Source organism: Delphinapterus leucas, chromosome 11, assembly GCF_059928025.1.
Source record: "Delphinapterus leucas isolate spDelLeu-1000000601 "Yukka" chromosome 11, BTC_Dleu_Yukka2, whole genome shotgun sequence".
Classification (NCBI taxonomy): domain Eukaryota; kingdom Metazoa; phylum Chordata; class Mammalia; order Artiodactyla; family Monodontidae; genus Delphinapterus; species Delphinapterus leucas.
This window is the reverse complement of record NC_143139.1, coordinates 40,351,600-40,377,616: the sequence shown is the minus strand read 5'-3', so window position 1 is coordinate 40,377,616 and position 26,017 is coordinate 40,351,600. Positions and strand designations below refer to the sequence as shown.

General features: G+C 40.2%; 1 protein-coding gene and 1 pseudogene across 5 annotated transcripts in view; both read right to left on the bottom strand.

Annotated features, from left to right (window-relative positions):
• The window catches only part of DIP2B (DIP2 acetate--CoA ligase B (putative)), a 239,195-nt gene that overhangs the window by 138,771 nt on the left and 74,407 nt on the right, over positions 1–26,017 (bottom strand). The window lies entirely within an intron of this gene.
• Positions 23,941–25,945, bottom strand: LOC111173697 (small ribosomal subunit protein uS5 pseudogene; annotated as a pseudogene).

Here is a 26,017-nt window from a genome sequence, read left to right as displayed (position 1 = left end):
TAACTCATCTGCACTTAATTCTTTCAAAAGCTTATTCTGTATTTCGCAGAGAATTCAGTACACTATCACTATCTGGGAGAATACAATCCATCAGGAGCTTGCATGAGATGCAAAACAATACAGAGAAAGGAATTTGGTGCTCTGGTCAGTGCCAAGGTCAACATTTCCCCAAAGTGTTCTTCTAATTCAGCAAGCCAAGGCCTGGAACCAGTCCATGGCTTTATCATCACTGTGGATTTATCCTTGAGCAGTTCCTGAGAAAAGACCTCCACTGGGTCCTATCTTGGCAGAAAAATGGGACCAAGCTTCAATCACTTCAGGTGACCAACTAGCTTAAAAATCTGAAAGACAGCCACTGATCTTCCTCACCACTAAAATGGCAAGCCAAGTCATAGCTCTCCCCTTTCCTTTCCAGGCTAACGTCACTGAACCACTTGAGCCTCTTTTGAAAGACCCAATTCCCAACTGCTTGCTTTTTATTAGACTAGGCAGTCTTCAGATGAAGACAAAACTAAGTGCTCATTTCTTGGACTGTGATGTTCTCTTCTCCTGGTTCCCCCACCCTGCCTAGTCCTCTTTTCAGACCTGGACATATCAAAGGCAACACTATATTCTTTGCTAATTTATAAAAAGGCATGATCTTGTCAATCTTGTCTATTGCCTCTTTAAATTGACATCACTTGTTTATTTGCTTGAGAAAAATAGTTGCTGCAAATATTAAATACTGAATTTTAACTTAGATACCAATTATATTGCTGAATAATGTATGTATTAAGTTACACAGACTTTGATACTACCATACCATTTGTGAGTGTGCAAATTGCTGCTCTATTTCTACCTCATTTCTTTCTATAGATTCCTAGAAGGGAAGATGGAAACTACTTTAGTAAATTAATATACAAGCTTTAAATTTGAAACATATGAACCTGCTCAAGGCTGACAAGGGGGATTTCCAGAACTCCAAAAGCTCCTTTGTGATCCAGCCCTGAGTGGCTAATAACAAGAGTGAGAAAACTTTTGCTCTCTGATCACAGGATCATTATGTTGACTTATATAATAGGATCAGTAACTGTGGAACCAGGAGAAGACAGACCAGAAAACACAGGGGTGAAGATGGTGCCCAGAACAAAATCATATGCAAACAGATTTGGGCTCTTTAGAGACTGGGGATGAGACAGGGTAATATTTAAGTGCTAGAATAAAAGTAACAGGTTAAATAGGAAGCAAGGTGTAGTAAGAATGCATAGAAACATTACAAAGGCCAACAAAAACATCCTACTGTGAGGCAATGTGGCATACTGGTTAGTGTCCCAAATCTGGAGCCAGATGCTTGGGTTTAATTCCTGGCTAAGATGTAAAAACACAAAGTATAAATCATAAAATATATAAAGCATGAAAAGCAAACATACTTTTAAGTTAAAAGGCTCCCCTGGTCAGCCTGTTCCACACATCTTGTACTGTCCACATAAACATACATAAGCATGCACATACATAAGTATGTGTTACTAATCTCTCATTCAGCCAGTGCTGATGGCCTGCTAGGAGTCAGGCACTGGTCTAGGTGCTTGGAGTGTGCCACAGCAGACAAAGATTCCCTTGTGGAGCTTAGATCTGAGGGAAGAGATAGACAGTAAACTATAAACATAACAGGTGGATACATTATGTAGAACGTTAGAAGGTGGAAAATGCTTTGGAAAAAGAAAAATTTATAAGAAGGAGAGCAGAGTATGGGGGGATGTTCATCAGGCTGTAGCACTAAATAGGGCAATCAGGCAGAACTCATTTGAGAATGTGAGATTTGAGCAAAACCTGAGGGAGGAGTTAGTCATACAGACATCTTGAGAAGAGCCTTCTGGTAGGAATCTTCCGGGAAGAGGAAACAGCTATGCAAATCAATGAATTGAGAAATATGAACATGTTTCAAGCTTTAACACAACACTAGAAGCAAATATCAGGCTTCTCCAAAACACTCAATCATCTTTGGAAAAAACTTTTCTGAAGGGGTTAAAAAAGATAAATAGGAGTATCCAGATCTTACAGAAATATTTTTAAAGTAACCCACTGATTTAAAAACTAATCAATTAAAATGGTTATCTGAACAGGTAAGTGAATATTCTCCTGAACTATCCAGTGGGGGAAAGAAGAGAGCCCATGGGCAACTAATGCCAGGCCAGGCTTGCAGGGCCCCACCTCCTCACTCCTCTGTCAGGCCTGTTACAGCCTGCGCTTCCAGAGAGTAGACTTTCCCCACCCTACTATCAGGCTGCTCCCCCCACACAGGAAGCACATCTAGTTTGGGACTCACAAGAGAGAGATTTGTTTTTCTCATTTGTAAAGTGTTATTTACACCCACACTTATTCATACTACAACAACAGCTTTTCTGTGGAAAATAGCAATCAACATATTCTAGTATTAATACTGCTAATAACTAAAACAGTAAATGCTTAAGAAAATAATTTGTCCTCATCAGGTACTAGCTAGTAGGAACCAAAGGGAGGTTTTGGAAATCATTTGAAACATCAAAAGATGTCTAGGGCTTCCCTGGTGGCGCAGTGGTTGAGAGTCCGCCTGCCGATGCAGGGGACACGGGTTCGTGCCCCGGTCCGGGAAGATCCCACATGCTGTGGAGCGGCTAGGCCCGTGAGCCATGGCAGCTGAGCCTGTGCGTCCGGAACCTGTGCTCCGCAACGGGAGAGGCCACAACAGTGAGAGGCCCGCGTACCACAGGAAAAAAAAAAAAGATGTCTAAATTAACTATCCTGGTCCTATGTACAAAACTGAAGGGCAGAGATGTATTTAATTCAAACATATACCACTCCTGAATTTACTTGTATTTATTTACTAACCTGAGTAAGTAAATGTTAACTACTAACCATCATGAAAATTGCTCTTTCTGGTTCTATAAACTGACACCATCTCCCAGCCATTTGAGGTGGCTTACTAATTAAAAACAAAGGTTCCCAATATTTCAATTTTTTTTCCTGTTCAGTTGAGCTGCAGGAAATGGAAGCAGTTGAATGTGAATGTAAATACGGATGTCCTTACAGAACTGTTGTCATAAATTACATGATCAGGAAAAGAGCAAAACAATACGAAAGATCATAATCTCAAAATCTCCTACTGCCATCACAGAAAACAGGCCATTTTTATAGAAATGGTGTTGATGATAACAGTTAAACTAATAAATAACAACCAGTGACTCCAGTCTCCCTAGGCAAAGGCTATAATTACTCTCTGTCAAGCTTTCTGTTATATTACATGGCTATCTGGTTAATATGAAGAAACAATGAAATCAGAACATCCTTTCAGGGGAAACAGTTGTGCAGTGTTCACAAGTTTGTAAAACATTCATATTTTGACCCAATACTACTTCTAGGAATCTACCCAAAAGAATAACAAAAATTTGTCCACTCAATGTTATTTTTACAGTGACTGTTAACAGTTTAAAAAACTATTTTACAATATTATATAACCAGCAAAAAAGATGTTCACTAAGAATTCCTCTAGTAAGGGCAGAGTCAAGATGGTGGACTAGGAGGACGCGGAATTTGCATCTCTGCACAACTAGGGCACCTACCAGGCACCAGTGGGGTACCACAGACACTTAGGGGATGGGAGGAACCGCCAGCGACCGGCTTGTGGGATCTTGGTTCCCAGGCTGGAGGTTGGGCCTAATCTCCTGTGGTGGGAGCTCCGAGTCCAAACCACTGGACTAACAGAGAACCTCAGACCCCAGGGAATATTAATCGGAGTGAGGTCTCCCCAGAGGTCCTCATCTCAGCACCAAGACCCAGCTCTATCCAACTGCCTGCAAACTCCAGTGCTGGATGCCTCAGGCCCCACCCATCCAAAAAAAAAAAGAATGAAACGACAAAAAAATATGTTATAGACGAAGGAGCAAGGTAAAAACCTACAAGACCAAATAAATGAAGATGAAATAGGCAACCTACATGAAAAAGAATTCAGAGTAATGATACTAAAGATGATCCAAAATCTCAGAAACAGAATGGAGAAAACACAAGAAACCTTTAACGAGGATCTAGAAGAATTAGACAGCAAACAAACAGTGATGAACAACACAATAAATGAAATTACAAGTACTCTAGAAGGAATCAATAGCAGAATAACTGACACAGAAGAACAGATAAGTGACCTGGAAGATAAAATGGTGGAAATAACTGCCAGGGAGCAGAATAAAGAAAAAAGAATGAAAAGAATTGAGGACGGTCTCAGAGACCTCTGGGACAACATTAAATGCACCAATATTTGAATTATAGGGGTCCCAGAAGAACAGAAAAAGAAAGGGTCTGAGAAAATATTTGAAGAGAATATAGTCGAAAACTTCCTAACATGGGAAAGGAAATAGTCAATCAAGTCCAGGAAGCACAGAGAGTCCCACAGAGGATAAATCCAAGGAGAAACACGCCAAGACACATATTAATCAAACTATCAAAAATTAAATACAAAGAAAAAATATTAAAAAGCAGAAAGGGAAAAACAACAAATAACATAGAAGGGAATCCCCATAAGGTCAACAGCTGATCTTTCAGCAGAAACTCTGCAAGCCAGAAGGGAGTGGCAGGACATATTTAACGTGATGAAAGGGAAAAACCTACAACCAAGATTACTCTACTGAGCAAGGATCTCATTCAGATTCAATAGAGAAATTAAAACCTTTACAGACAAGCAAAAGTTAAGAGAATTCAGCACCACCAAACCAGCTTTGCAACAAATGCTAAAGGAACTTCTCTAGGCAGGAAAAACACCTACAAAAACAAACCCAAAACAATTAAGAAAATGGTAATAGGAACATACATATCAATAATTACCTTAAATGTAAATGGATTAAATGCTCCAACCAAAAGACATAGCCTGGCTGAATGGATACAAAAACAAGACCCGTATATATGCTGTCTACAAGAGACCCACTTCAGACCTAGGGACACATACAGACTGCAAGTGAGAGGATAGAAAAAAGATATTCTGTGCAACTGGAAATCAAAAGAAAGCTGGAGTAGCAATACTCATATCAGATAAAATACACTTTAGGGTCTTCCCTGATGGCGCAGTGGTTGAAAGTCCGCCTGCTGATGCAGGGGACACAGGTTCGTGTCCCGGTCTGGGAGGATCCCACATGCCGCGGAGTGGCTGGGCCCGTGAGCCATGGCTGCTGAGCCTGCGCGTCTGGAGCCTTTGCTCCGCAAAGGGAGAGGCCGCAAAAGTGAGAGGCCCGTGTACAGCCAAAAAAAAAAAAAAAAATACACTTTAAAATAAAGACTGTTACAAGAGGTAAGGAAGGACACTACATAATGATCAAGGGATCAATCCAAGAAGAAGATATAACAATTGTAAATATTTATGCACCCAACATAGGAGCACATCAATACATAAGGCAAATGTAAACAGCCATAAAAGGGGAAATCAACCATAACACAATAATAGTGGGGGACTTTAACACCCCACTTACACCAATGGACAGATCATCCAGACAGAATAAGGAAACACAAGCTTTAAATGACACATTAAACAAGATGGACTTAATTGATATTTATAGGACATTCTATCCAAAATCAACAGAATACACTTTCTTCTCAAGTGCTCATAGAACATTCTTGAGGATAGACCGTATCCTGGGTCACAAATCAAGCCTTGGTAAATTTAAGAAAATGGAAATCGTATCAAGTATCTTTTCCAACCGCAACACTATGAGACTAGATATCAATTACAGGAAAAAAAATTGTAAAAAATACAAACACATGGAGGCTAAACAATAAGCTACTAAATAACCAAGAGACCACTGAAGAAATCAAACAGGAAATCAAAAAAAACCTAGAAATAAATGACAATGAAAACATGGTGACGCAAAACTTATGGGATGCAGAAAAGCAGTTCTAAGAGGGAAGTTTACAGCAATACAATCCTACCTCAAGAAACATCTCAAATAAACAACCTAAACTTACACCTAAAGCAATTAGAGAAAGAAGAACAAAAAAACCCCAAAGTTAGCAGAAGGAAAAAAATCATAAAGATCAGATCAGAAATAAATGAAAAAGAAATGAAGAAAACAATAGCTAAGATCAATAAAAGTAAAAGCTGGTTCTTTGAGAAGACAAACAAAATTGATAAACCATTAGCCAGACTCATCAAGAAAAAAACGGAGAAGACTCAAATCAACAGAATTAGCAATGAAAAAAGACAAGTAACAACTGACACTGCAGAAATACAAAGGATCATGAGAGATTACCACAAGCAACTATATGCCAATAAAATGGACAACCTGGAAGAAATGGACAAATTCTTAAAAAAGCACAACATTCCGAGGCTGAACCAGGAAGAAATAGAAAACATAAACAGACCAATCACAAGCACTGAAATTGACAATGTGATTAAAAATCTTTCAACAAACAAAAGCCCAGGACCAGATGGCTTCACAGGTGAATTCCATCAAACATTTAGAGAAGAGCTAACACCTATCCTTCTCAATCTCTTCCAAAATACAGCAGAGGGAAGAACACTCCCAAACTCATTCTATGAGGCCACCATCACCCTCATACGAAAACCAGACAAAGATGTCACAAAAAAATAAAACTACAGGCCAATAGCACTGATGAACACAGATGCAAAACTCCTCAACAAATTACTAGCAAACAGAATCCAACAGCACATTAAAAGGATCATACACCATGATCATGTGGGGTTTATCCCAGGAATGCAAGGATTCTTCAATATACGCAAATCAATTGATGTGATACATCATATTAACAAACTGAAGGATAAAGACCATATGATAATCTCAACAGATGCAGAAAAAGCTTCTGACAAAATTCAACACCCATTTATGATAAAAACACTCTAGAAAGTAGGCACAAAGGGAACCTACCTCAACATAATAAAGGCCATATATGACAAACCCACAGCCAACATTGCTCTCAATGGTGAAAAACTGAAAGCATTTCCTCTAAAATGAGGAACAAGACAAGGTCGCCCACTCTCACCACTATTATTCAACATAGTTTTGGAAGTTTCAGTCACAGCAATCAGAGAAGAAAAGGAAATAAAAGGAATCCAAATCAGAAAGGAAGAAGTAAAACTGTCACTGTTTGCAGATAACATGATACTATACATAGAGAATCCTAAAGATGCTACCAGAAAACTACTACAGCTAATCAATGAATTTGGTAAAGTTGCAGGATACAAAATTAATGTACAGAAATCTCTTGCATTCCTATACACTAATGATGAAAACCCTGAAAGAGAAATTAAGGAAACACTCCCACTTACCACTGCAACCAAAAGAATAAAATACCTAGGAATAAACCTACCTAAGGAGGCAAAAGACCTTACGGAGAAAACTATAAGAAACTGATGAAAGAAATTAAAGATGATACAAACAGATGGAGAGATACACCATGTTCTTGGATTGCAAGAATCAACATTGTGAAAATGACTATACTACTTAAAGCAATCTACAGGTTCAATGCAATCCCTAACAAACTACCACTGGCATTTTTCACAGAACTAGAACAAAAAAATTTCACAATTTGTATGGAAACACAGAAGACCCCAAATAGCCAAAGCATTCTTGAGAAAGAAAAATGGAGCTGGAGGAATCAGGCTCCCTGACTTCAGACTATACTACAAAGCTACAGTAATCAAGACAGTATGGTACTGGCACAGAAACAGAAATATAGATCAATGGAACAGGATAGAAAGCCCAGAGATAAACTCACACACATATGGTCACCTTATCTTTGATAAAGAAGGCAAGAGTATACAATGGAGAAAAGACAGCCTCTTCAATAAGTGGTGCTGGGAAAACTGGACAGCTACGTGTAAAAGAATTAGATTAGAACACTCCCTAACAGCATACACAAAAATAAACTCAAAATGGATTAAAGACCTAAATGGAAGGCCAGACACTATAAAACTCTTAGAGGAAAGCACAGGCAGAACATTCTATGACATAAATCACAGGAAGATCCTTTTTGACCCACCTCCTAGAGAAATGGAAATAAAAACAAAAATAAACAAATAGGACCTAATGAAACTGAAAGGCTTTTGCGCAGCAAAGGAAACCATAAACAAGATGAAAAGACAACCCTCAGAATGGGAGAAAATATTTGCAAACGAAGCAACTGACAAAGGATTAATCTCCAAAATATACAAGCAGCTCATGCAGCCCAATATCAAAAAAAAACCCAATCCAAAAATGGGCAGAAGACCTCAATAGACATTTCTCCAAAGAAGATATACAGATTGCCAACAAACACATGAAAGGATGCTCAACATCCCTAATCATTAGAGAAAAGCAAGTCAAAACTACAATGAGGTATCACCTCACAGCAGTCAGATTGGCCATCATCAAAAAATCTACAAACAGGGCTTCCCTGGTGGCGCAGTGGTTGAGAGTCCGCCTGCCGATGCAGGGGACACGGGTTCGTGCCCCAGTCCAGGAGGGTCCCGCATGCCGCGGAGCGTCTGGGCCCGTGAGCCATGGCCGCTGAGGCTGCGCATCCGGAGCCTGTGCTCCGCAACGGGAGAGGCCACAACAGTGAGAGGCCCGCATACCGCCAAAAAAAAAAAAAAAACCCTAAAAATAGAACTACCATATGACCCAGCAATCCCACTACTGGGCATATACCCTGAGAAAACCATTATTCAAAAACAGTCATGTGACAATGTTCACTGCAGCACTATTTACAATAGCCGGGACATGGAAGCAACCTAAGTATCCATCGACAGATGAATAGATAAAGAAGATGTGGCACATATAAACAGTGGAAAATTATTCAGCTTTAAAAAGAAACGAAATTGAGATATTTGTAGTGAGGTGGATGGACCTAGAGTCTGTCCTGCAGAGTGAAGTAAGTCAGAAAGAGCAAAACAAATACCATATGCTAAAACATATATATGGACTCTAAAAAAAAATGGTTCTGATGAACCTAGGAGCAGGACAGGAATAAAGACACAGACATAGAGAATGGATTTGAGGACATGGGGATGGGGAAGGGTTAGCTGGGACGACGTGAGAGAGTAGCACTGACATATACACACTACTAAATGTAAAATAGCTAGTGGGAAGCAGCCACATAGCACAGGGAGATCAGCTCAGTGCTTTGTGACCACCTAGAGGGGTGGGATAGGGAGGGTAGGAGGGAGATGCAAGAGGCAGGGGATATGGGGATATATGAATGCATATAGCTGAATCACTTTGTTATACCGCAGAAACTAACACAACATTGTAAAGCAATTATACTCCAATAAAGATGTTAAAAAATAATAATGATGCTGCTGCTATAAACATGGGTTAAAAAAAGAATTCCTCTCACAAAAAGGAACTATTTTTGTTTAGGAAAAAACTTTTTAAATATACAGAGTAGACAGTATAGTATGGTATAAAAAGCATTGGTTCTGGAATAAAATGAAGTGATCTGGTTCTATTCTTAACTAGTTATGTGACTTATGTGACATAACTAGTTATGTGACTAGTTATGTGACTAGTTATGTAACAGCCTTCTGTTAGTGCCCTCATCTGCAAAATAGGGATGTAAATATCCAACTCACCTTCCTCACAGTAATTTGTGTGTGTGCATGTGTGAGCAAAGGAAAGTAATAAATCTGAAAACCTTTTGAAAGTTGTTAGTAAAGGATCATTATCATCATTATCATCAAAGCTGCATCTGAAGGAAAGGATAAAAAAGGAAAAGCAGGTATTTTTATTCTCAGTAGCCAAAGGAGAAAAGGAAAGCAGGATGCCTTGTAGGATTACCCACTTATGGGTGACCAGAGAGGTAAAGTGGTGGCATTCACGGAGAATCTGGAGCTGGACAAGGATACATTTTAGAGCAATAAGAAGCAGGTGAAAAGCCAGGTAAAATAATATGTTCCAAAAGTCTCTAAGAAGGGGAGGATGTGTGGTGGGAATGGGCATGGAGAAGAAAGGTATGTGTGTGAGGGATGGGAGGCAGGATGACAGAAGAACTTGTGTTAAGATTCTCCTGAAGAGTTTAAGGCCAGGATTAAGACTACTTAACAAAATGCTGTTCAAGAGGAGTACAACTTGTGTTGCAAGTTATATCCACTGTTCCCATGACACTACCATTATCATTACCTTAAGTGATTTACCCAGTAAATCATCAGGATTCCCAGTTTGTCCCTCCTTTAAAGAAAAAATAAAAAGTCCTTTGCTCATTAATGCAGAGATAGGTAGGTGTGGATAACTTGATGGCATTAAAGAAAGGAAAATAAACCAAACTCATATTTAGAAATTACTTAAGTTATTTCTGCATCTTAACATCAGTCAGTCACATGGCTGCTTTGGACCCAACCTGACAGAATTAAGTGTGACCATGTTCTGCAAGAGCGCTCACTTCATGCCAGTGGGAGGTAGAAAAATATACTTGCCAAATGTGATAAAGAAAACTCTGAAGGGCTGAAAACAACTAAACCAATGAGTAAAACCATCCAAAGAACCTTACTGTTCATTTGTAACCTTCTCCCTTAAATGTGACCATTCACTTTAATATAACGTAACTTTATATTCACAAAGAAGACGGTAAAGATAACTATAAAAGAGAAGCTCTAAAATATTATTAAAGCACCCTACTGTTTCAGCTAAACAGGAGTCAGCATTCATCATTCACGCTACTCTGACAAAGTCCAGGACTGCGCAGGAGAGGTCTGAGAGCCCTGCTCCCTGACTCCAGGGCGAGTTCTTCTGACCTCCCTCCTCTCAGATGCCCTCAGTCATCAGGCATCCCAGTGCTGCCCGCTGACTCAAAGAAGAGATGCTCATTTATTAATCATACTCCTCCAGAAACAGGAGGCCACAGCACTACCTAATATTGTTATATTAAGATAACATTCTCACTTTTAACCTTTTCCCTCTCTAGAGTAATAACCAGAATAGTGAGGGAGCTTCTGTCTGTAAACTCTGAGGAGAATGGATAAATTAAAAACTCATTTATATGAAATTCCATACTGCTGACAAAGAATCCAGACATTTCAATATTAGATGCCAGGTACAAATAAACTTATTTACAAAACATAAGTAGAGTCACAGATGTAGAAAACAAACTTGTGGTTACCAGGGGATTGGTGGGGCGAGATAAATTGGGAGATTGGTACTGACATATACACACCACTATATATAAAACAGATAACTAATAAGAACCTGCTGTATAGCACAGGGAACTCTATTCCATGGCCTATATGGGAAAAGAATCTAAAAAAAAAAAGAGTGGATATATGTATATGTATAACTGATTCACTTTGCTGTACACCTGATACTAACACAACATTGTAAATGTACTATACTCCAATAAAAAAATTTTTAAAAATTAGATGCCAGATTTTTAACCACCTGTGCTTAAGTTAAAATAACTTTTATAGTGATTTAATAAGTTACGCTGTCAAATAAATGATGGATTTCCCATTCCAATATGCCCTATGCAGGCCTTTAAAAAAAATGAAGTAAATTGATATATGTTGATATGGAAAGTGCTCTGAGAGTAACTAAGTGAAAAACAATGTGCCGAAAACTTTGTATAGTGGAGCCCCTCCATACAAAGAGTACATCTCTGTGTGTATATGCTAGTTTGCCTAAAGGGCAAATTAATAGAAGGATTCACAAAGACTGGAGAAATATGTGAGTTTTTAAATATATAAGGAAAAAAACTAGCTTAGATAATTTTTAAAAGAAGTTAGTGGAAATTTTTACTGATCTTGTATAAATATCTGACTATATTTAAAGCAAATATTACCTATTCTAGCATAAAAAGTAAAAATAACCAAGTTTCAAAGAAATAAAACTGAGACAAGTCATAGCTATTTTTAAAACATGCAAATCATATTTATCTAAATACCTTGGGTTACTGAACTCCTTAGGTAGTGAATCTTCAGTGTACTTTAGTGCCAATTGGAAGCTGTGTTTTTCAGGATCATCCAAACCAGGTCAACACTCTGAAAGTCTCCTGGTCTTGGACACAGTCAAAGCTCTAAGATTCAATTAGCCCCAGACTGGCTATGCATAGTAATGATCATCCTCAACTATCTATATATATATGGCTTTTGTTAACCTGTTTTACCACCATGCAAAACAGACACAATCCAACTCATATGGTCAAAACTTTGTCTTTGAGACCCTCTCCCAATTTCTCCCTTTTTCATTTCTACTTATGATTCTTTTATATTTCTAAAACAAACTCTATCCCTGCCAAAGGTCTTCTTTTATATACTAAGTTATATAAAGCATTGATAAATGAGATTAGATTCTTCTTACATGAACCAAAGTCTTAAAGCCATGGAGCTGTCAGGCTGGAATACTGTGTATAAGATGGCAGCACCTACTGGCAATGTGCTATAGAATTATTCAGCTTTACGGAACACTGTAAATGCCTAAAAAACACAGAAGGAAAAAAACCATGTTCGAGAAGTTGACCTGGAGTTATGAGATCACAAAGGCACAAAGAAATCCCACCTTGAGGGTGGAAGAAGGAAGGTTGAGAGTAAAGGGGGAGAAGGGAGGAGCCCTTCAATACATTCCCAGGAGGCCATGTGCCAGAGGCCACTTATTTCTTTTCTCAGTTTTACTTTAGTCCATCTGGAGATTTTTCTTTTGTGAATAAATGGCTTATTTTATAATGTAAATCAATACACAGACTTTTGGTTAATACATTTAATTGTCACAAAGAAAGAAAAAACTATACTTGAGAGACATGGATGTAGTATTCTCCTCAAGTATTAAGTATAAGTTAAGTATACTTATTAAGTATAATCATTAAGTTTAATCTTGGTGTACTTGAAGTATAATCTTGGTGTACTTGAAGTATAAGTATAATCTTGGTGTACTTGAAGCTTTCTGTTAATAAAACCTTACCAGTCGGAACTTCCCTGGTGGCACAGTGGTTAAGAATCCACCTGCCAATGCAGGGGAAACGGGTTCGAAACCTGGTCTGGGAAGATCCCACATGCCGCGGAGCAATGAAGCCTGTGCGCCACAACTACTGAGCCTACACTCTAGAGCCCATGAGCCACAACTACTGAGCCCACATGCCACAACTACTAAAGCCCGCGCACCTAGAGCCCGTGCTCCACAACAAGGGAAGCCACCTCAATGAGGAGCCCACGCACTGCAACGAAGAGTAGCCCCCACTCGCCACAATTAGAGAAAGCACGCACATAGCAACAAAGACCTAACGCGGCCAAAAATAAATAAATAACATTAAAAAAAAAAAAACTTACCAGTTCACTCTCCAGTTCTAAATATATTTACCAGTACACAAAGGGACAGGAAACCTACTAGCTGTGTGCACCACTAGCTTGCTAACCTGCGTTTCCAGAGTCGGCATGGTTTTAGTCTCATTAGAGCCAACAGCTGCCAAAGTGTTAATCCTTTTAGACCTTGAGCCCAAGCTCTGTGATAATTTATGCGGCCAGTGTAACTTAATGGTACTAATAAAATAATTTTTTTAACATATCAAGTTATTCAAAGTAGAGCTCCTCCCTCTCAATAAGAGAAAAATGTCAAAGTAAACTAAAAGAATTGAATGACAGCTAAAAGCTGAAAGGTGGGGGAATTTCCTGGAGGTTCAGTGGTTAGGACTTGGCATTTTCACTGCCAGGGCCGGGTTTGATACCTGGTCAGGGAACTAAGATCCTGCAAGCCGCGCAGTGCGGCTCCCCCTTCCCCCAAAAAAGCTGAAAGGTGGGTCACCAATTCTGAAAGACAAACCCTTTAAGACACCCAGGGCTGACACCATTAAGTTATTTTACCATTGTTAAAATAAACCAGATAATCTAAAAACCAGTCAGGCAAATAAAAACAGCAAAAAACCTAAGTTGATATAAGACCAAGATAGACAAAACACTTTATCACATATCAAACTATAAATACCTATGTTACATTTGAGCTGGGCTCAACTTTTTAAATACATTATTTTAATATTTCTAATGTCCTTTTCCTATTTGACAATTAATGCTGAGTTCTTAGATCAATAATCCAATCGCTAAACTGCTTCACACTTACCATAAAGCCTTATAATGATTGAGTATATGAATCTTAATCTATATCACGAGGTAATACATGTGACGAGGTAATATATGTACCAAGCTTCAGGTTAACATACACTGAGTTTACTTCACATAATTAAAGAAAACTCTACTAAGTTCTAAAATTGGTCTAAACATCAGCCAAATAAAAAAGGAGGTTTCTTTCCATCTAGAGGCCTCATCACTTAAAAATTAAACCTAAATTAATTCTCACAAAATCCCTTGAGGTAAACACTATCTTTACAGGTGTGAGAATCAGATCAAAGGGAAAAGAGCAAAAGATATCATGGTTCAGATTCAAGCTTAGGATGACATTTGCTTCTGTGCTCTAATATTAATTAATAAGGCGGCAGAGAAGGTTGCTCGTGTTCCAGCATCTCATACTTGAAACAAAGCGGTAGCCTTCACATCATCTCCATCTGTGACCTTAGGTGATTCACTAATTTCTGACTGGCTCTTTTTCATATGCAAAATGGGTGGAATCATTTGTAAAACTGGGACATATATTTAATGAGCTGCTGCTTTGAGTTTAACATAAAGTCAACATGTTTGATCTTTCTAGAAGACTAAACTCAGCTCTGGTCTTATACCAGGACATTAAGTCTAGAGCTATACATAAGTTCTACTTAGTGTATGGGTTTTAATTCCAGCAAGAGTAGAAAGGTTGAGAAAGGTTGTAGGAGAAGTGTAAAACTCAGGTTTAGCTCAGACTGAAATTTAGTTGCCTGCTAAAGAGAGAAAGGAAAAAAAAAGAAGAAAGAAAAGATTTAAAATAACACACACCAGATGGATACACAGAAAGAAAAAAAAAATCAATATAATAAAATCTTAGAATAGCTTCAGGTTCAACAACTGGGCATTAAATTTAGCCCCCAGCTTCTTGGCCTTCATGGAGAAATGAGACAAATGATTTAGTTCCTACTATTTGAAAAGATGGCATACCTAACTTGTAAAAGGAATTTCCTATGTGAGTTCTGGTCCATAAACAAGCTAAAATTTTATAACATGAAAACTTGATCAAGCTATACTTTTATATTAAAGTCTAAATTCCTGTTTTAAAAGAAGTGCTTTCACTGGAAATAATGATCACAATAATGATCCTCTAGTAGCAGGTGCTGTAACAATTAACCCAATGAGTACTCCTTGGGCCACAACCGTGAACCTCAATCATTCCTGCAGTGGGGTGACAAATGCCATCTTTAAAGAGAGAAGGAAACCATGCTGTAAATGTTACTCTGCCTATCTACTCCACCACCTTGCTTTCAACAGTTGCAAGGAAGAAAAAAGAGAGAAAAAAGAGCAGCATGAGAATCTTAGAAAATAATTAGCTCCTGATTAGCACATATTTGCACTGTAATATTCAAGTTTCTCCTCTTAACCTCTTCTAATTTTTCTTCCTGGAGGTCCTAATTCACTCAATTGTTTAAAATTTAGGTAACATGAAGAATCCTCCTCTGGCCCAAAAGAGCCTATAATATCTGTCCCCTGTTCACCCGTATCTACGGATCCCATCACCACTCTTCTAATTCACCAACCTCACACCCTTTGCAGTTCCTCAAATACATCGATTCTGAGGATCCCTGCACCAATCACTTCCTGTGCCTGAAACACACCTTCCCTAGACTTCCTCATAAAATGGGTCCCTCTCATCATTCCAAGTCTCAGCTCAGTCTCTTATCATGTTTTCAGAAACAATGTTTCTTATCACCCTAGAGAAAACAGCACTCTATAACCCATCAGTTTTACCTTACGTCATGGAAAATAGCGCACTACAGCGATTACTTGTCATTTTAAGGCAACCAGCAGGATTATCACAATTTTAAATCAATAAGACACTTCCAATCACTTCATTAAATCAAATGACTTTAAAGGTCCTCACCTATAATACAAATAATACAAATTCTGAACGTTAAGAGATTTTCCCTTGTACATCACTTGACTTCACCAGTCCCCACTCCACCCTCTACACTTAAAACGTTCTCTAGAAACAGGCACAACACCCAGATGGACAGCAGCGGCCATACACATATAACCCAGCAGCTGGATTAAGATGGAATTCTAGCTATCATGGTCTTGTTAAAGGTGCCTGTTCCCCACACAGTAGAGGGATAGAAAGGTATCTCATTCAGATAGCATTCCCTGAAAAAGGTCCTCCTGATCTTCAGTGAAGTGACTAGTAAGGAAATAACTACTGTACATCCATTCGGAACTCTGAATATCTTGTGTAAGCACAATACAGTAGAAATACTAACAAAACAATTTCTAAAGCTGTTTCACCAATGTGTTATTTCAAGGTTGGTTTTCTTGGGGGAGGGGTGGATCAGGGTAACAACATATAAGTCTAGCTTTGCTTTCATTCATCAGTATTCTGTAGCTACCAAAATAAATTCTAAGCCTACAGATTACATTTTTATAAAAGCCAATGGTCCCAAGAGATAATTTTCTTCAAAATTTCTTTCCTATACCTTGTTTTCAAACACAACTAGGACAGAGTTTAAAGTATAATACAGCTTGTCCCTCTACTCTCTGATGGACCTCAAAACAGAAATGCAGGCAGAATGCTTGCAGTATGTGGCAAGTAATTGGAAAACTTAAGAGAACCGGTGGGAAGAGCAGAATAGAGAAGCACGAGTGGCAGGCAAGGTTTATGTGGATTTCTAGCTTTTGAAAATGAACTGGAAACGGTCAAAGTATTTTTAGAGTTGTTGCTTCCACATAAGATCTCAGAGTACAGGAGACACTACGGAGAGGAAGAAAACCTGAAAATAGAGAGACTAGGGCTTAACTAGTACTACAGTATTGGCAACTTCCTAGGTGATCACAATCTGGCATAAATCACTTCTATGCACCTCTGCTACTTAAAATAAGATGTTAGTCTTATTTTGGACACAACCTAACAAACTGTCCCATGAAAAATATTCCCTCCTCATCGAAGATACCTCCATAACCTCTAATAGGGCAGGTATCCAAAAGAAGGGGAGGGAGGGCAAAAAGTAAATAATTTTCCTTCCTCCTTTCCTCCTTCCTTCCTTTCTTTCTCTTTCCTTCTTTCTTTTTCTTCCTTCCTTCCTTTCTTCATGCATTCATTTTTTGGAACTGAAATCAAATTATTTTTTTAAAAAATGAAAAAAAAAAAAGAAAGAAAAAGAGAAAATTTACAGAAAACTGTTGAACAGAAGAAAGGTGCCAAGATGCAGAGGAAGAGAAACGTGGGGACATAAGGAACAAAGGGCCCGGTGGGAGGGACCAGGAAGAATTGGTGGAGAGCCTGGAGTCACTTTTGCCTTCACATCAAGGATGAAGAGGGACTTCCCTGGTGGTGCAGTGGTTAAGAATCCGCCTGCCAATGCAGGGGACATGGGTTCGAGCCCTGGTCTGGGAATATCCCACATACCACAGAGCAACTAAGCCTGTGTGCCACAACTACTGAGCCCATGTGCCATAACTACTGAAGCCCACACGCTTAGAGCCCGTGCTCCGCAACAAGAGAAGCCGCTGCAAGGAGAAACTCACGCACTGCAACGAAGAGTAGCCCCTGCTCACTGCAACTAGAGATAGCCTGCATGCAACAACGAAGACCCAATGCAGCCAAAATTAATTAATTAATTTTTTAAAGAAAGGATGAAGAGGGGAGAGCTGGTACCAGGGGCACTGGGATCTAGGGAGCAGAGCTGAACTGCAAGCTGTAAGCAGGGAGTCAGCACTACCCTAGGTCGGGCACCCCCTCTACCACTGCTGCCCCAAATCCCAGGGAATCCCTAGCTACCTGCCAAGGTTCTGATGGTCTTTGTGGGAGAGGGAAGAGGTGAGAGGGGTGACCTACCAAGTCATAAGAAGGTGTAAAAAGCAACTTTAATTAGTCATCATGTAAATATTTTAATAAGGTCTATACAAGCAAGTGAAGGGTGAAACAAGAGGTCTAAAGGGTGTGCAGAGTCAATAAGAGAACATCCACAGAATCTAAAAGGACAAGGGAATACATATATTAAACCATCACGCTGTACATGCTAAACAAATACATTAGTATGAGGACAGGAAAAGGGTACGAGAAGAGAGAAGGGGCCCCTGACTTTGTGCCAAGCTCCTATTTTATCTAGAAGCGAGCTGGCTTTACGTATACTTCCAACTGGAGTGAAGATTGGAGTGAAGGTGCACACGTGTGAAAACAAAGTGTCTGCATCTGGAAGAGAAAAACCTCAGAGCAGACAGCCTTCAGTTTTACCTAATGTATACTACCTACTTTTTATTTATTTATCTATCTATCTACTTATTTATTTATGGCTGCATTGGGTCTTTGTTGTTGCACACAGGCTTTTCTCTAGTTGTGGTGAGCAGGGGCTACTCTTCATTACAGTACACAGGCTTCTCACTGTGGTGGCTTCTCTTGTTGTGGAGTATGGGCTCTAGGCGCCCGGGCTTCAGTAGTTGTGGCATGCGGGCTCAGTAGTTGTGGCATGCGGGCTCAGTAGTTGTGGCACATGGGCTTAGCTGCTCTGCGGCATGTGGGATCTTCCCAGACCAGGGCTCGAACCTGTGTCCCTTGCATTGGCAGGCGGATTCTTAACCACTGCGCCACCATGGAAGCCTTGCTACTTATTTTTATTTTATTTTACTTTTTTTGCGGTACGCGGGCCTCTCACTGTTGTGGCCTCTCCCGTTGCGGAGCACAGGCTCCGGATGCGCAGGCTCAGCGGCCATGGCTCACGGGCCCAGCCGCTCCACAGCATGTGAGATCTTCCCGGACTGGGGCATGAACCCACGTCCCCTGCATCGGCAGGCGGACTCTCAACCACTGCGCCACCAGGGAAGCCCACTACTTACTTTTATCATACACTCACCCATGGTTCAAAATCCAAAGATACAAAAGATATACATATAGTGAAAATATCATTCCCTCTCCTGTTTTCCAAATTCTTTCCTGAGAATTTGCCCAAAGATGCACATACAATAAGCAAAAGCACATTTTCATGTAGGCAAATTCTGATCTAGATGTTTATAATAATATTTTTTAAAAAGCAGTCTTTGTTTTAAATAACTCGCTGGCATCACACATATTCATACATTCCAACTTTCTATGAGGCTGACGTCGAGACTGTTTTTTCTTCGGCCCATCAACGCGGCTTGCAGGATCTTAGTTCCCCGACCAGGGATTGACCTCGGGCCCTCGGCAGTGAAAGCATGGAGTCCTAACCACTGAACCACCAGGGAATTCCCGAAGACTTTTTTTTTTTTTTTTTTAAGTATCAAGAGAAGAGTGAAAGTTCTGGATTATGAAGTCTGGGTTCTTGCCTCAATTCTGTGCAAGTTTAGGAAAGTCCCACCATTTCTTCAGCATTCTCCCTTATCTCTGTGGCCACCTCTTGAGTCCAGGCCACCATCAGCTCCTGCCTGGACCTGCCCCAGCCCCTCCACATCCTCCAAATAATCCACCCTCTTGCCTCCTCTAGGACATTCTACTCAGGACTGTAGCTGACATAACTTTTTAAATGCAAATCTCGTTTTAATGTGAATGTTCAACTCTTTTGCAATCTTTTTACCATTTCCGTGAAACCAGGAACAGAGTACACGATCATCCACAGTGAGGCTGGCAGTCTTTAGAGATCACTCCCTGAGGTGGATCCTCACTGAACACATGAAAAGACTAAAGCTCCCACAGCATCCACAGTGAGGTTGGCAGTCTTTAGAGATCACTCCCTGAGGTGGATTCCCTCACTGAACACATGAAAAGACTGAAGCTCACAGAGACAAGGTAAGTGGGCCACATCTAGAATGCACTGGTTCACAGAATGCCATGATTATGTGGGAACCTAAAGGTCATTTATTCATTGATAAGTATTTGCCGAAGGCCGGGCACCGTGCTAGGTTTCAGGAACTGCGGTGAACAGGTGAGGTCCCCGACTTCTTAGAGCTTATATTTCTAGATATACTTCCAGAAAAGAAGCAAGTAAATACCCAAGATGATGCTCTCTCACTTCACTGGAATCCCTGTCAAAATGTCTCCTCCTCTAACCACTGTCTAGAACAGCATCCCTCACTTCACTCCACCTGCTTCATTTGTCTACACGGCACAGATCACTGTCAGAATATGATATATTTGTGGTTTGTCTGTTTTCCCACTAGATGGAAGCTTCCTGAGTGTGTCTACCTCACTCACTATCGCCCCAGTGCCTAGAACAGTGTCAGGCACAGAGTAGGCACTCAATAAATATTGCTGGAAAAAAACAGATAAGTGACAAAGAAGAAACTGAGGTGGGCAAGTAGCCACTTTGGGAAGGGTGATCAGAAAGGGCTCTCAGACGAGGTGACATTTAAGCTGCATCCTGAACAATAAGGACAAGAGCCAGGAACAGATTAGTGCATGCAGAAGGAACAGTGAGTGTCAAGGCCCTGGGGCATGAAAGATCCTGGTGTGAAAGGGACAAGGTAGCCCTCCATAATGAGGGAGGGGAAAGCAGTCGATGAGGCTGGAGAAGCAGGCAGGACGCTGAAGGCTATGGTGAGGAGTCAATAATTTATTCTACATGAAATGCCATCATTAAGGACTAAGCAAGGAGTTACATAATGTGGTTAAGTGTTTTTTATAGAGCACTGTACCTGTTGTGAGGAGAATAGTGTATGGAAGACAAAAATGAAAGCAGAGGAACCAATTAGGAAACTCAAGTAGTTTTCCAGTTGAGAAATAACAGTGATTTAGTGGTGAAATGCAGATGGAGAGAGGTGAATGTACTTGAGATATATACTAAGGTAGAATTGATAAGACATGTTGATTGGCTGGATGGAGACAGGAAGGATTTAAGATGATTCCCAAGTTTCTGACTTGTGCAATTGGGTGTATCAGGATCTACTTACTGAAATGAAAAAGGATTGAAGGGGAAAAGCCAGAACTGTCTTTTGCACCCATGAAGCCTGAGTCATAGGTTACCGATCTCTAGGTGGAATTCAGAGGACAGGTCTGGGCTGCAGATACATAGTTACGAGTCATCAGCATAAAGATGGTATTTAAAGCCATAGGAGTGAGTGAAATCACCGCAGGAAGGAGTACAAATAAAGAGAAGCGAGGCCCAAAACTGAGCCTGGAGGCATGCCAGCACTTAGAGGTCACACAGGGCAAGGGGAGGCAGTAAAAGAGAAGGAGGGCTGGTCTATGAGACAGAAAGAAAACAACTAGATTCCATTGCAGAGGACCTGGGTGCTCTTGGCAAGAACGGTTTCAGTGAAGTAGTGAGGAATGGAGCCAGTAATGAGTGGTTTAAAGAGTGAATGGAAGAGAAAAAAAAAGTAGAAGAGAGAACAGACAACTCTTTTGAAAAGAGCTGTGAAGGGGAGAGAAAGCGGGTCACTAAGTATCGACAGAGGTGGATTTAACAAGGGACAATTTAATTCTAGAGACAGAGTGCACCAGAGTGTATCTGTACACTAACAGGGATGCTCTAGCAGACAGGGAGAGCCTGAAGATGGAAGAGGGAGATGGGGGACCACAGAAGCGGCAAGGTCCCTGTGAAGGAGGAAAGGACTGTAATGGCGGGGGGTGGGGGCGGGGGGAGAAACAAGCGCTTGCTACATTATATAACCAACTGGAGGGAAATGAGAGAAGAGTGGCCCAGCTGCCAAAAAATCTCTAGATGTGGTGGAGGGCAGATGAGGGTGTCCCTCTGGACAGATTTCTATTTTCTCAGAGAAGCATCAAACAAAGCCATCAGCTGAGAGAACAGAAGTCTATGAGGTTTGAGGGAAAGGTACGAAATAGTCTTCTTAGAACCTGAGAAAGCAAACTTAACAGCTGGGCTTCCTGGCAGTGATGAAGCCCATTTCAGGCTGGGGTTATGTCTACATGGAATTTTAGTAACATTTTCTGTACAGGGTAAATATTTCCTTCAGTCGATTTGTTATTCAAATTTATACCAGGAATTAGATTTGTAATATCATCTTTGGAAATCACTGGTCCAATATAAGTAAATGCCGCCCCCCTCACCAAAATAGAATATTATGGACTCTCTACACATTCCCAGGATTTGATTCAATCATCTGATCACCAGCATCTTTAAAAAAGAGACCAGACAACAAACCAAAGAGACAAAAAAAAAATTATATAATCAGGGGAACTGTGACCACAGACTGAATATCTTACGTATTTCTGGATAAAATTACATACTGATGCTTGATACACTTTAAAATAATTGGAGGGGGTGGGAGAAAGCAGGTTAGGGTACAGATGAGATCAGACTGGCCATGTGTTGGTAACTGTTGATATTGGGGTGATTGGTACATGGAGATTCCCTATACTAGTCTCTCTACTCTGGTATATGTTTGAAAATCTCTAATTAAAAAAGTAAAAACAAATAATAAAAGAAATCCAGAACACTAAAATACAACCAATATTTATTTTATGCTTCCAATATAAACTAATATTCCAAAGTTTCATAGTTGTTTTTCTTTTTTCATTTCCAAAATTCTAGTTTGCTTAACAACTAACTAATCAGGAAAAGAAGCTATTATCCTTCCAAACAAAATTCGCCTTATTTCAAAAGTCACCATCCTTCTCTCTTGTCTGTTTTGTTGGATCAAGCCTGCCCCACTGCCCAGGTCCCCCTGCAGCCTATACACTACTGCCCGACTTGGGGGTTCAGCTTCAGGCTCACCGGCTCCCACAGTAAGCTCTGCCTCGATCACTATTAAAGGCAACATTTCGGTCTCAAAAATGAAAAGGAAAAGAAAAAGTAAAATAAAAGTGACCATCTTTTCTTTCCTTCCTCAACAACTGTCTCATCTCCACAGCTCTTGGAACCACCCCAACAAACAAGCTCACCTTCATTAACTTCTCTTTTAGCCAAAAGAAGTCAAGGACCAAGGCTAGAGGATCCTTGACGGTGGGAATGGACTAGACAGCCCTCTGTGCTTCCCAGTCAGTGCCCCTGCTGCCTTGGTTAGGTTAATTTATACCAGAAGTAGCTTTTAAGAACACTTAACCACTGTGGTGAATGTGGGTAGCAAATGAATGCTACGGAAGAGAAGTCAGCACTGAGTAATTCCCCTCCTGAGATATAAGGTAGATCATATTTCTTTGATTCTACTAGCAATTCTCCTCTATCGCCTCCCTCATCTCTTTTCACCACCACCCCCTTCTAAAACCAAACTTGTGGCAAATAAAATGAACTGGACACCATATGACTGGAAAGAGCCACAATCTTATTGGACACCGCTGCTCCAGTTCCACCTTGTCAATGGGAGGGTTACTTGACTGGTTTCACTGACAGAACTGGTTGCCCAGTAGGGTGGATATTATCTCTGAGAGCCACAAAGAACGTTTTCTCTTTGCACTAGCTGTCCTAAAAGTTTCCTAGCTTATGAATACATATCTGTTACAGTGGTTCCCAAATCTGGTTAATTATAGGAATTTCTAGAAGAGTTCTTTTAAGATTTGGTTGGGGCCCATAAAAATTATTTTTAAAAGTCATCAGGTAGTTGTGTTCACTCAGGTACAGAAACTAATGATGTATTATGACCTGAGGTACAAACATAAGTCATATTCAAAAGAGTAATCTGCCTCTAAAATCTTTAATTATTCTGAACATAATCAAAATACTTTCTCTAAATAAAACCACAATTCTAGATAATATGCAAAGTAAAATCAAACTGTTAATTCAGCAAGAAAAAAAATTAATAAAAAGCTAACAAATTACAAGGAAGGACTAACACACAGTCTTTTAAGACTGGTATTATTGACATTTTGGACTGGATGATTCTTAGTTGATAGAGGCTGTCCTGTAGGATGCTCCTATCATCTGAATATAATAAATTCAGTGAAAATCTTACTGTAACAACATAATGAGTGATTTTGCTGAAATGAAGGCAAGCTCTCTGATTTCTATGGATGTCCTGTAGGATGCTCCTGTAGGATGCTCCTGTAGGATGCTCCTATCATCTGAATATAAATTCAGTGAAAATCTTACTGTAACAACATAATGAGTGATTTTGCTGAAATGAAGGCAAGCTCTCTGATTTCTATCTACTAGAATGATAGAAGCATCCCCCCAAGTTCTGACAATCAAAAATGTCTCTGGACATTGCCAAACGTCCCCTGGGGGCAAAATCACCCCAGTTCGGGACCACTGGATTAAAGGAACTGTGTTAAAAATAGAAGAAAAAAATTGCACAAGTAGACTGGAGTGAAGATACAGAAAGTTAAATTGTCTTCAAAATATAAAGCAATAGCATGAGAAGCACTGTTATTAGCTCTTTATTTTTATTAAAAACAAAACTAAAGAAAATGGACTTAAGTTATACAAGGGAGCATCTAGAGTACTCATAAGGAAAAACTTCTTAACTCCTAAGGTTTATTACTGCCAGGAAACCTTGAGGCCCTTTCCTGGAGATAATTAGAATGAAAAGGCTGTGATATGACTCAGAAGATTTGGGACTAGAGTGTGTAGGTCTGATAGACCTATGGAGGGCCCTTTCTAGCCTGAGAATCTCTCCCACCCTGGAGCCTGAAAGACTGCTTCAGAAGGAAAGCACTTGAGTAGTCACAGTTAATGTCTCCCTCTGGACTCAGGTCCATGTGATGTGACCAGTTTCTGAATGCACACACAGCAAGCCAACAAGGCTAGCAGGTTTATGGCCCTTCCTTGTTGCTTGGCCAAGGTGAGGCTGTGAACTAGTCTTCTCTTTTGTGCCCAGGGTCAGTCCTAGCATTGGCCTAGTGCCCACGCTGAGGCTGCCAGTCCAGAGTGGAGCTCTGACCCGTAATGGTATTCAACCTAGATCAGTGCATCTATAGGGTCTATCTCAGCAAAAGTAAAGGCAAACAGAAGAAATCTGAGAAAAGAGAAAGAAATAAGTCATCACAAATTACTGTAAATCAGCGGTCCTCCAAAACGTGGTCCGTGGGCTTCTGGGGGTCCCCCAAGAACTTACGAAGGTCCACAAAGTATAAAATAGTTTAATAATATATTAAGACATTATTTGCCATTTTTACTGTGTGAAAGTCTGTTTTAAATTTTTACCTCTTGTTCTTTATCTATAACAATGGATTTCAAACTTTACACTTTTAAATTATTTGCTCTGATGGTATAAAAGCAATGGAGAATAAAGTGGCTGGAGTCTTAGCACAAATCAAGACAGTTGGTGATTTAGGCCATGCACTCACAGTGGTAGTTACTAGTTTTATTACATTTTGACCCGAGTCCACACCTTTCTAATATTCTGTGTTGTCTCAAAGAAGAGCACTTACATAACTGAGTTGTGAGCTGAACTGACTGCCTTGTTTTTAAACCAGCTACATTCACTTTATTTTTCTCATATAAAACTCTGTGATCGCTACAGCTGGAGCCTGGGTCCTCTGCACAGAAACTCTGGTGTGGGCCTTTACAAGATGGTCAGTGAATTCCTGATATGGAGACTTGGTGAACACCATCTCTTTCCAGAAATCAGGAGTGAGATAACTGTAGTTCTTGGAAATGGCATCAAAAGCGGCCTTGGTGAAGCTGCCCAGGGTGGTGGTGCAGCCCCGGGCGGAGGTGTAGCAGTGGTCAATTCCGGCCATCATCAGTAGCTTCTTGGGCATAGGGGCTGAGACAATGCCAGTGCCCCTGGGGGCAGGGACGAGGCGCACCAGCACAGAGCCACAGTGGCCAGTCATCTTGCAAGGCACAGTATGGGGCTTGCCAATCTTGTTACCCCAGTAGCCTCGCCGCATGGGGATGGTGGAGAGCCTGGCCAGAAAAATGGCCCCACGGATGGCAATGGCTACCTCCTTTGAGCACTTAACACCCAAACACCATTTCTACTTTAACACCATTTCTACTTGAAATGATGAACAAACTATGGTTTTCAGACTTGAGTATCTGGCAGACATGTTCTTAAAAATTAATGAAGTGAGACAGTTACTGGCAGCATTAATGACAATCATAAACTTCAATGAACTGACAGTGATTTCAAAGCAAAAATCAAAATTTTAGAAAACTTGAG